Below are 13,459 nucleotides of genomic sequence, written 5' to 3' on the forward strand. Positions count from 1 at the left end.
CTTAATACTCCAAAAGGTGCATGATTTAAATCAAAACATTAAATTACCACTTCGGAATCCATAAAAGTTGAATCCCATTAACATTAAATCAAAACAAATTCCCTTTACATATATATATTGTCACATATCCTTATAGGCTCCTAATAATCTTCAGTTTAGCAATATGAACTGACTAGTGGGGATTTTGGTATTCAATTAAAGATAGTGCAAATCCTGGTATTTTTATATTATAAACACGCAGCAAGGTTGGGAAATCATCTCAGCAGACTGACTTAAAGAATTATGATATTCTATATATACAGAATAAGATATATCCTCATGAGCAGATATGTGTGATTTCCACACTAGATTATGTCACAACTGAACAATGAGATACATATAATTGCTTACAGGTTCTATTTTTTCATTATTTAATCACCAGTTTGATAGACTTGTCAGGATCTTGTCCAACACATTGTCATACATTTGGTCTATTGTAGACTGAGCCACAGATTATTCTTAGCAGCATAAGTTGCTAATGCAATTAGCTGTCTCTGGAGACCAATTGGTGTGATGTCCAGCATCACTAAATCATATGTATTCGTTATTACATATGTGACAGGAGTTCAATTGTGTTCAGGAAAGAGACTCTGATGTTAACTCCACTCCTTGCACTTTGAGGTAAATGGGAATTGTATAGAACGCCAGACTCTGAAAAGACTGTATTGGGAAAAGGAGGTTAAGAAAAAATAAACTCTCCATAAGCTTCATAGACAGCTGACGTTTGGAGTACAGAATGACAGAAGGCATGTGGCAAAGGACCCTTAGTCTGCAATGGATGACTGGTAACCGCTGTAATCCTGTAAGGCAAGGTACCTTTAGTCTGGACATATCTGCATGCAACAGGTTGTAATGTCTTGTAGAATGGTCTTACCAGGTTATGGTAGTGGTGACTTGAGGCCCTCACGAGGCCAAAGAACGTCACAATATAGTCCAGGAACATAGTATGAAGGTTTTCCTACAATTGCAAAGGCGCTGGGTGCCAGTAGTACTCGAAGAGTTTGTAGAAGAGTAGCAATTCTTGAATGGAGACAAGCAAGACTCAGAGGCTGAAAGCCAGGAGGGGTTCCACAGCGGTATGAGTATCAGCGCCAGGAAGCCGCATAGGCGACACCGCAAGGTGACGTCTGGTGACAGTGCGCTCTATAAGTACCATGACATTTACATTTACATTGTGTGAATGTACTGTGGGAAATGTCGTTGTGTCCTATTGATACTGGTTGTGACCCTTGGAGAGTAAAATTTCTAGAGTTCCTGTCATCAAGAACCAGCAGAAATGATCTAACCATATTTAAATATGCAGGCAGATCTGAGGTGTACAAGGCAAATCGCAGGGGAATTTAGACACACCCCTTCCTTCGACCATTGCCTACCCCGATATTATCTTTAAATTAATTTTTCCAGAGCAGTACAATTAGCTTGTCCCATTATCAAATACAAAACAAATGACACATATACAATATAAAAAGGCAACACCCCATCAGCAGAATTGGTTTTAAAGCGATACTCTGTCGACAGTGTCAAAGGTGCTGGAGAAGTAAATAAAATCATCATAAACGTATGCTTCTTCAGTACCACATACTTCTTCATACTTCAAGACAATATTAATCATGGTACAATTAGACTGAAACCCCTCCGGTTGAATAGTTAACATATCAAATATGTGCATACAATCTTCAATATGTCCTAAAACTTCCTAATCAAATAACTTGCTAGCGGCATCGAGGAGTCCTATAGGTCGATAATTCACAGGTTCTGTTCTCAAACTGTTTTACAGATACTTATTATTAAGCTTCCATACTAAGACCCAGGTAAATCTGATGTTTCAGCACAATAGGGGAATACATTCTTGAACATAAGCCCCAAATACATGGGTCATTTTTAGGTCGAGGCTTGGCAGCGCACATGCGCTGTATGGAAGACGTGCTGTTATCACTATATGGAGTGTAATCCCACCTGCTGCTTACCTTTGGTTCACTCCTGCGTCACTCTTTTTAGCTGCATCCTAAGTCATTCACACAGCCGATACCTCCCTTCCGGTTAAAGGTAAGGAGCACCGGCCAAGCACAGTCTCCTTACTCTTACTTCCTCCATCTGTTGTTTTAGAGAACTTTTTTATTAAGAGGTTGCTTTAGGCCGGTGGCTGCTTCCTGCCTCCCACCATGCTCAGACACAAACACAGCATTTCCAAGTGCTGATAATCACTTATCAGAGCATTCCTGGGCTACTGGTGCAGGGGATGGAGCTGTGTCCCCCCTGCCCCCTCAGCCGATGTGCCGGTACCAGACCGTGGCATACGTTACAGAGCAGCAGTCTCAGCAGCCCCAGTCCATCCAGGTATGGGACCTTTTCTGTGCTTTCCTCGTACTTGCACTCTGATCAGTGCTCTCCCCCTCCCACTACGCTCCGACACAGGCGCAGCATTTCCAAATGCTGATAATCACTTATCACAACGTTCCTGGGCTACAGGTGAAGGTGATGGAGCCTGTGTCACAAATGTCCCCCTCGTCGATGTCTCTGTCCAAGACTATGGTGTATGCCACAGAGCAGCAGTCCCAGCATCCCCAGTCCCCAGTCCATTCAGCTTCTCCGTGCTTTCCTCTTACTTGTACTTCAATCAGCGGCATAACACAAAGTGAGGGGGGGGGGGGGGCTCTGCAGGATGTGCAGAGGGGCCACGGAGCCTACCAGACGTCATTGCTATTCATTTAACTTGGGGCACTTCCTTCGAACTCCAACCTCATTCCCTGGTTACTCCTGCGCGCCTTCCTGAAGGCCTGCACTTTCTGTGAATCGCCCACAAGAACCAGGGCACAGTCTGAACTTACAGACCCCTGACAGTCATTACCAGTACTCTGCCCATGCCTCTTACCTGTACTAATCCTCTGCAGGTGGCGCTTTTCCTATACATGTTCCTCTCTTACTGTCCGTCCCTGTTACATACATGCTGCACCAAGTGCCTCTTCACAACCTGTACTGCTTTGCGCCCTAGATCCATGCTCTTCTATCACCATGTGTAGCAGCTCCCTGGTTAGTCTTCCTACTTGCCTGCAGTGCCTCACACTGGTGTATCACGGTGCCTGCACCCTTTCTCCTGGGATACTCTCTACCCGTCCACGTTTTTTCACAGGTCATAGTGCATGTGCTTGACCATCAGTGGCTCCTCTACTACTGCCTTTTCTATTCTATCTGCACCTTTTGCACATTGCTTTCACCCTCGCTCTTCCGCCTGCACTTACCCTCCTCCATTCAGGTAACTTCTATCTGCCTGTATTATCTCCTTGCACACATTACTTTCCGCATCTTGTGGCTATCCTGTCTCTGCTTGTTCCTGCTCTGTAGCCAAATCTGCGCAAGGTGTATGATTTCCAAATCTGCTTCTTTGCAAAACGCTTAATTCATGCCTGGATATCTCTTTGCACTCCTTGCATGTTCCCTCTCATCCACTGTGCCTTCCAAGCAGCCTACCCCTTCACTGCTATCCTGCTCACTTCTGCGCTCTTGGCTCCTCCTTTCCTCCATTCATCTTAGTATTTCTGCTCCTCCTTTGTGCACCCATTCTTTATCTCCTGCTCCTCCTCTACTCCCGCTCATTTTTCATCACTGACCTCAACTCGTTCCTCCTTTTCTCCATTCCCCTCTGTACTTTTTGCTCCTCCTTTTCGCAGCTTGCAGTAGTACTTTTCTCTTCTTCTATTCATCTTTGACCTCACCACCCTCTCCTCCTCCATTCACCCCCAAATTAAAACCTTCTTTTCAGTATTTACCCTGGTGTGCTAGTTCCCCATTTTTTCCACCACACAATTCTCTGCTCATCTTTTTCTTCACATGTTAGTATTCACTGCGCCTCAGTTGCTCCACTTCTCTGGGTTCTCTGACCTTCTTTTTTAAACACACCTCAGTAGAGTTTGTGTTGCTGTTCAGGCACATTTATTTACTTTGATTTCATTTTTCCTCACATTGTGGCCCCACTCAATGTGATTACCTGTGATGTCTTACTGTACTGTATAAATGGGATGCCACTTGGCTTAAGACTTTATCAAATGGCCATTTGCATTGCCTTGGTTTCCTATACTACAATCTCCCCTGTCAAGACTGCACCGAAAGCCCCATGGTTGAACTCCGTGTGCGGCATGGCTCTCAACTGTCTGCAATATATTTTGCAGCAGTACTCTGTGCTCCCTGGACTTAGGTTTGCTGCATAGTTCTGGTATGCACACACTAATAACGTGAGGATCAGTTTGCTAGGGTTATGGTACGGACGTTTTATCCATTTAATGTGTGCTTATGTGTACGTGTGTTCTCCAGTACTTGCTGTTTGGCGTAAGTGATCTTGCATAATTGTTGAATGTGGTTGCTTCTGTGGTTTGCTGCATTTTACAAGTTAGTGTTAATTATTCTTAGAAATGGGGTCTCTAGTTGGCAATGGTTTGCACCTTTGTCCAAATAGGGGTCCTTCCTTCTAGTCAGAATAAGGGGGATACACTCCCAAAATAACCCCTGCTCACCCCCTTGGTAGCTGGGCACGAGCAGTCAGGCTTATTTCGGAGGCAGTGTGTAAAGTATTTGCACATAACCAACAGTAACACAGTGAAAACACGACAAAAGGACACCACTCCAGTTAAGAAAAATATCCAATACTTTATATATTCAAAATAAAACGATAAAAATCCAACATACGGTACTTAAAAATATGTACTTTGCAAGAATAACCTTAACAATGCAGTTCCTTGAAGGCGGTAGCTCCGGCTGGTGCTACGGTGGTGCTGAACAGAATCCAACAGTTCCATCTGACTGTGTTGGCGTGATGTCGGCAGACTTGTAAATAGTACCTTTTTGTTGCTGCCGATCACGTTGGTGTGGGCCGGTCGTGGCAACCGTCGCTGTTGCAATGTGAAGCGAGCGGGGCAGCGTGCGGTGCCCTCAAGGGGCAGTGCAGGCAGCAGCCTGGTGACGGTGATCCTGCGGCATCGGTAAGACCAGGACTGCGGTGCTGAGTAAAGGCAGTTCTTGTTATGGTGCTGACAGATCAGGATGCAGAGGACAGGGCCGGTTGCGGGGAGCTGGCGTCTGTCAGTCCGGTCTGCGGTGTGGGATAGGGTGGTGCGTCGTGAGACTTACGAGCGTTGTCCCCAAGACACGGTGCGGTCCCAGGTGTCGAAGTCAGCGGGCAGCGGCAATGTCGGCGAGACCAGGGCAGCGAAGTGAAAGCTTACTTCAAATCTTTCTAGGACATAATCAAATCTTCTCCTGTTACAAATACTCTGATGACACCCAGATGATACCCAAACTGGAAAAAACCTTCAGACCTAGACTTGTGCACTCTCCATCCTTGCCTGCCAATAGTGAAACAATGGATGTCAAGCAACCACATGAAACTCTGCTGAAGATGAAAGAGATCCTCTCCTGTGAAGGCTGGTCTATGCACCATACCAGTTTTTGATGGCTGCTGGAACTAGGAATTCCACTGACCACTACCAGAAAAGGAAGGAACATAGAGGTTATTTTGGGGTCTGAGCTTCCTTTTCACCTAAAGACCTTGTGAAAGATCATCCCATACCGTGGGTTCACTCACAAGATTCAGGCTTCCTGCCTAGATTATTCTAGTAGACTATACCTCTGTGCTCTGCTACTTGTCATACTCAGACTATATCATATTCAGAAATATGCCCCAGCACTTCTACTCCATCTTCAAAGCCATTAACGTCTGGCTCTGGCTTTATGTACTTCGCTTGCTCCACGTGTCCTGGTGTATCTTCATCACGTTCATTTTCACTGCATTTAAAGCCTTCCATGGTACGTGCGGATATTCCTGCAACACATACTCATCGTTTTCTAAATAAGATGGACCATTAGATCAAAACTGGCAACAGTTCTGGATATTCCCATGTTGATAAAATGAAAATGTGAAAAACCATTATAAAGAGCTTTAGCCTGCAATTAGTAGGGGTGTTTAAAGGTTAGGATGTGGCCTGAAGTCTCAGCTGGCTCATTAGAATGGTATGGCAGAACCGAATCAATTTTGTCAACCATCACTGTTGTATTAAATTTGCTTATGAGCTGACTGGAGTTCAGGTTATCCCTTAGTTACTGCCTCTTGCAAGTCCACTGCAGATGTGTTGGTGGAGAGTGTGCTCAGCTTTCACTCTCCATTCATAAGCACCTGGGGCCCTGTTATAAAGGCTGCACTTGTTCCCTGTTTGCACCATGGTGCATCTTTCAAAAGGTGAGCTAGGCGCAAACAGGGAAAGTGCACCCTGTCATGCAGAATGTGCTGCCTCAAGGGCAGCTGCGATCTCACACTGCCCTGGGGGCAGCACCTTCAAGTGAAATATTCAAGCGTATGCTTCAAAACAGCTCTGTGTATCACATTGTAGGCAGCATGCCACCTGCACTTTTAAGAGGGTAGAGAGATCCCCTTGCAGGCGGGTGTAGTAAATGACTGCATCCACCTGAATGGGGACCTTTGGGGGGGTCCATGGGATTCTCCCCATAGCGCTGCCTTTAGAAGATGCACTGAAAATGCACCACCTTCTTGTGTCACACTTTCAGTGCGCCTACTAAAGATTGTCTCTCTGCCCACATAGTAATACAGCGCAGGTGCAGAGGCAAAGTGATTCCCTCCTTTGCATGAGGCCATGCCCCCTTGCAAATGAGGGAAAACCCTTCATGATAGCACCAGTGCTATCAGTATTACAGAAGGGGACGCACAAGCGCCTGCGGCTCCTTCTGTACTGCCATTTTGCCCGAGGGTGCACATATCGGGCGCAGACGGACGTTGCTCCCCTGGGGTGCAATGTATAATAAGGCCCCTGGTGCATGTCAGGCAAGGACAGCATTTAAGGAAAAGTGTGTAAAATTGTTATCAGTATCAAAACAAAAAGTCAAAACACAACCCAATAAAACCCCTGCAAACAGTTTCTATAAATAGAGCAAATTGCATAAGGAAATGCCCTCAGAACAGCTAAGCTCCATTCAAGGGAAATGAAGATAACATTTTGGGGCAAAAAGTACCAAGAAAAAGTAAAGTGCCATTCAGAAATCACTGTACCCCGTTGACAGGGCCCAAGGTGTGATTTTATGTCGAAAGTGATGGAACATCGCTTGGATAACTCAAGCAGGACATCCCGTTCAAAGATTTTACCCTCTGACTTAGGGCCTGATTACGAGTTTGCTGATGTGAAGCGTGTCGCCATGCCACCGCCCTGCTCCCACATCACCAAACTTGACCACAGACCACGTGCCAGATTCGGAGTTTCTCCTGGTCTGGCGGTGCTGTGCTAAGGCTCATATGTGACTCTTAGCAAGGCAGCGCCATGGGAACACCAAAGCCTGTTCCTGCATTGCATGGACTGTGAAGTCCATACCATGCAGGTAAAGGGGGTGCCTGCACATAGGGGGCATACCATTTGCCCCCCTGCATGCATCCCCAGGTCTTGAGACAACAGGGGGCCCTGTATACCCCCTTTGTTTCCTCACCTCCACACTTTTCATGGCGGGCTCACGGCCATGAAAACTGTGGTGGTAAGGAAACTCGTAATATGCTTGGCGGTGCAGCGGAGGCACCAAAAGCATGTTAAGAGCCTCTGACCGCCGTTCCACCATCCAGGGATCATGGATCTCCAGTGGTTGTGGCGGTCCAATGTCGTTCTTACTGCCAAACTCGTAATAGGAAGGTCGAGCAACCAGTGCGGCGTCTGCCGCATCACCACCGCTGGGTTGGCGGGTCATCGGACCACACAACTCATAATTAGGCCCTTAATCTCTGACAGTGAAGTTGATTCCTCCTCTGGGGCAAGGCTGCAAGATATATGCAATGAAGTCCTTTCCAAGCAGGATAGGATTTAGGTGCAGTCCCTCCGAAGCCACTGGTTTTGGCAAGAAAAACTCTAAGCGAGAAAATTCAAATTTCATGCCCCCTCGTTGGTCGTATAACTGTTCGTGCCTTCACTCAGTCAAGATTTCTACCTTTAGATGTAGCCTGTTTTATAGAGGTCAGAATTCTCCAGGAGGGCAGGGCTGAAGCTGTATCTGACAAGGTCTGATTGAAATCAAATACTTAGGCGTCGAATTTGGCAACAACATGATAGATACACTACACCAGAACAAGAAAACTCTATTAGGTAAAATAAAGAGGCTTCTGGAATCTTGGTCACCAAAATTCATTACAAAGGGTGGGGCAGAATCGAAATTATTAAGATGATGATTACCCCGATGGTTAACTATCTCATCAGCATGCTCCCGCTCCTCCTTACAGATGACTTTCTTCGCAAAATAGATAACCTCATATCTAAATTCCTATAGCGGAGGAAAAAAACAAGGATCAGTATAAAAAAAACAGATAAAATACTAGGAGAGGTGAGCTTAGTGGATTTCAGATTATACCAGATGGCCTTCCTGGCGAAACCAGGCTCATACTGGATTACCCCACCTGCAGGCTACACGCCGGCATGGCTAGAGGTTGAGAGAGCCATTCTTAACAACCTTAGTGCTAACAACAAATAGATTATATCCACTTACCTCCAAGTCCATTTTCAAAAACACAAAAGTAGCACTACTTAAAATCGACAAAAAGCTGGAGCATAACATTAAAGGGTCTAAACTGGAATCACTCTGGGCCAACAGCAAGATAATATACAAAGGAAAAAGCCTAACCCTAGACACATGGATTAAGAAAGGGATAACCTTCTCCTTTCAACTAGAAGAGAACAGATACCCAATTACATTCTCAACCCTTCAGGAGAAGTACGGCCTGGCAGACATCGAGTTCTACAACTTCCTAAAAATCAGAGCGGCCCTCACAAAAGCCAACCTAAATACCGCCCAACCATCAATCTCCCTATTTGTGACAAATATAAGCAAACTGGGCCACCAAGTCTCGCAAATATACAAAGTCCTCCGCCCAAAGTCCTCTAACTCAATGAAAAGGTTATGACCTTCTGGGAGCAACTGCACCGAGAACCACTAAAAGAACAAGACTGGCCCGCAATATGGAGATCCGTTTCACGTAATAAGATCTCTCCGGTTCTCTCTCAAACCAAATACTGGCTACTACACAAGGCATTTTGGACCCCGGCCTGATTATTTGCACTAGGGCTTAGAAAGGGCGCAACATGCTGGAACTGCAACCGTGAGACAGGGGACCTAACCCACCTTATCTTTCAGTGTTCTGTACTTAAATTGTTTTGGGACAAAGTCTTTGCCCTTTTGAGTGGGGTTTTTCAGGGTATAATGGTCAGAGGCTCCCTCAACATGCCCACGGCATGCATAAACACAAACCTGCGAAATGATTCTGATAGAGACCTATATGACCTGCGACTAACCTCGGCAGTGAAAATGGTTCTTGCCAACTGGAAGGACATGAGCAAGACTGCATACAAGAGCTGGATAAACTGGATCATCCACCTCAGAGGGGCGGACAACATAACATTACAAAACTCCCCCTGGAAGCCGTCCTTCAGGTTGATATGGAAGCCCTTGGACACGTTTCTAGACTCTTTTGAACCCCCTTGAACAAAGCCCTTGCCTGAAAGAACATTGCCAGTGACCTCACTGTCCCTACACTTGTATTACTGTATGTAAGCAAATTGTTCTTTATTATGTGTATGTCAAGGATGTAAAGTCGCCAGTAATCCTCCCGATAACACATATGTACCGTTTAACTGCGCACGCCATCTTCTCTTTACTACTTCTCTTTCTTTCCTTTTCCTCTTCCTTAGCCTGTCCCTTTCTCTTCCACTAATGGATGCCCGGTTGGGCTAATGGTGTCCATAAAGGAGAATAATGCCTTATACGCACATGTAAACTAGGTCACACTCGCTTAACCGATTATGTCTTCTGTATACCTTGTGAAAACAATAAAGTTCTTGAAAAAAAAAAAGAAACTAGAAACCTTTGCTGCGGGATCTCGCTTGAGCTGCAGTGGCCTTGGCTAATGAGCACCTGATATAATTGTAGATTGTAATACGAAATGCTTTCTCCTGATGAACGCAATTAGAATATATAGAGAGCACTGAAACATGTCGAACTCACCAAAAAATGTGGACATTTCTGTTTTTAAAAAAAAATCTTGTTGATCCTACCCTAGTGAAACTGGACCTGATGTCTCTGGGACTAGAAATAATAAGACACCAAGTTACTTGTAGTGGCCTGGCATAAGACCCACCTTGGAGTGTACCAGTGGGTTGCTGCCCCTCATAACGAGAGCCATTTAACTTAAAGCCAGCACTCTCCTTGTTGACGTTTGGTTTACTTAGTATGATTTTCAGGACATGCTTGAAGGAAAAACAGAACGTTTGTACAGTCTACCATTCACTTCTTGCAATACAATCTTCCCTAGTGTCGAACTGCCTTCAGCTACGTGGAAATAATGTTAAATTCTGGTTCATAACCCGTAAGTATCACTGGATAATATTTTGCTTGCAGCTTTTGGAATACTATACTGCATTTAGTTTTGGATATGGCCTGACAATAAACTTAATTTGAGTTGTCTGTGTGTGTCCTTGGCGAGGCATTTAAGTTGTAAATGGCAGCTTCAGAAATGCAGGTTTCAATTCGTTAACTTCATTATTGCCTTTACATAATCGCTTACAAATGGTGTGCTTATTAACTGTTCATTAGGTATATCTTTTAAAAACAAACTTTTTTTTTTACTGACGGTATGGTTACCATTCATGCCTCGGTTTTCGGGTCTGCTTCATAGACAGGCAAATGCCAGAACTGGGAGCAGAATCCTGGGAAGTAAAATAACATGTAAATCCAGAGGCCTTGCTTATCAATAGGCATTCACCCCTCAGGCTCCTGGCACGTCACAGGGCTGCGCCTGCTCGCTGCTGCGAGCCACATCTGCTTTGCTTTATCCAGGAATCAGGCTTTCGCCTGCCTCTGCGCCCTCTGTTTCCAGAGCCTGAGAGGCGCAGACATGCGGCAAACACATCTTTTCTCTCGTTGATCATTCAGTGCCAACGGGAAGCAGGCTTTGCACTCCAAAGGGAGGAGGGAAGGATGGAGCCAGATGGCAACTCAGAGACATCCAGCAGGAAACCGAGCTCACTTGTGCAAGGAAGGCTGCCGTTCCAGCGGCCCTGGCTGTGGGCAGAGTCGAGCAGGATGCGCCAACAGACAGGCTGAATTAATCAGATGTTCCAAGCAGTTTTGCAGAAATAATAGTTCGCTATGGGGTATCTGTACACCTTTCTTTTGGAGACAATTTAGCTACATTTTACGTGAACAATAAAAACATACAATAATATTTAGTGATTTTAACTCAGTTGGTTGTTTATCTCACAGCCCCCCCTCACTCCCATCGTCCTCGGGTTTCTTTGTATGTAAAAGACAGAGATACCAAAAAATGCAGTATCTAACTCCAGCCAAAGAAAGAATATAGCACCATATTCACATTTATTCTTAAGCGTAAGGCAGGTTTTGCTGCAGCACTTCAAACCTGTACTGATAGCATATAGAACCTTGGTCCCTGAGCAGAGGGACAGATACGAGGTAAAGCACGCCTGGCTGTGTGTGTGTTAACACTCTCTAGCTCTTGAGATGGGTAACTTGCTGCTACTGACTTATATTGTCCAAGAACTGAAAAGTAAAACACGAAAAGTTATGTTTATGCTTAGTTATGTTTCGTTTAGCTTAGCTTAGTTTAGCTTAGTTTAGCTTACCTTAGCTTGGCTTAGTTTAGGCTAGCTCAGTTTCGATTAGCTTTGCTTAGTTTAGCTTCGATTAGCTTCGCTTAGTTTAGTTTAGCTTAGTTTAGCATAGTTTATCTTTGCTTAGTTCAGTTATATAGTTATGGTTAGTTATGTTATGCGCACAACTCACCTGGAAGGGTACGGAGGATATCCTGGCACTGAAGCAGGAGCTGTTTGGGCAGAGCCAGGGTCAAGACTAGCCAGTAATCCAAGGAGGAGGCTCTGGTGTGCACCTGCGTCCAATACCATGTCCATAAATGCCTCTGAATGTCCACAGAGCTCTTGGTGGCCATGGACAATAGAATCAGCCACCACATCAGCAGTCAAGGGTCCGAACGAGATTGCCAATTCCTAAACCATGCCACACTGAACATGCAAAGTGACAAGGCCCATCCAGTAACACATTGATAAGGGCCCCGGTTCCACTCCTCACATCTCTAGTTTCCCCTAGGCCCAAGCTCTTCGGAAACACCATCAGAATCCTAGCTCACCCTTTACCATCCATCCAAGTACTCACTTATTCAGATATTCATCCAGATAGTCTCCTATTAAGCATCCATAAGTGCAGTCACTCCCCTTCTAATTATCAATGCACTTTATTTATTTATAAAGTTTAATATGTCGCGAACATGACCCTTGCGGGTAACAGAGCACTGTACATTACTATCATCCTTCCATACATTCACTCATTCATCCAGCCATTGACTCAGACAATATCACATTCACCCATTCCTTCATCCACTCTTACACACATACTCATCCAGTATTTTGTCTATTATTTTATTGAAAAAGAGAAGACATATCAACCTTAATCAAACAATGAATGAACAGCAATCCTTCTTAGTCCAGAAGTTTATCCTTTCAGAAACGGGACCCAACATCTTGTGATGTTGTTTTCTTTCCAGATTACTTTCAAGAAGTTAAATCTGTAAGTGGCATATGTAAAACAAATTGTGACCACCAATGAGAAATATTGGGAGGCAATGGGTATAGGATCTGAATATACAGAATCGGTGGACAAAATCATAACGAAAATAATGGCGGTATATTCAGAAGGTATAATTGTAGAGAGGGCAAAATTATAAATCCAGAAAGGAAGTAATGACACCCGCAACTTGTTCAGAAATTGGCCGAAAATTGGGCCCCAATGTCATATACATTCGTGTTTTGTGGCAAGAAATAAACATATATATAGTATTTAGGCTAACAGGCAATCGCATGCTGAGTTGGCAGACAATCTAATTTAAAACTTTTTTTTTGCTGTATTATATTTATATTGGATTACTATATAATGATGTGTTTTCAATCTGCAAACATGAGGTCATTGATTGCTAAACTTAATGGAGTGTGTAATAGCTTCCATACCGATATTTTTACTCCCATCATATCAGACCATTTTTGTACTAATATGGAAACTTTGTGAACCCTTTCTTGCAACAACAGCTTATACACATTTCCCTCCAGGCCTTTCTAATTAGGACGCCGGAGTAAATCAATATTATACGAGAAAAGTAAAAATTATTAGGAGTTTGATTAAAGTGCAAAACATTGTCTACTCTGAATGCATTTAAAAACCGAGTAAAAAATAGAATAGCAGGAAATTAGTTCATTAAAAGGGTGCATCTTATATTCAGAATAGTTGACCCATTGTAGTAAACCAATTGTTATGTAAATTGTGTCCTCAAAGCGTCCAGTGAAAATGATGGGAAATTTGGATTGCCCCA

The sequence above is a fragment of the Lissotriton vulgaris genome, chromosome 9 (genome assembly GCF_964263255.1).
Source record: "Lissotriton vulgaris chromosome 9, aLisVul1.2, whole genome shotgun sequence".
Taxonomy (NCBI): Eukaryota; Metazoa; Chordata; class Amphibia; order Caudata; family Salamandridae; genus Lissotriton; species Lissotriton vulgaris.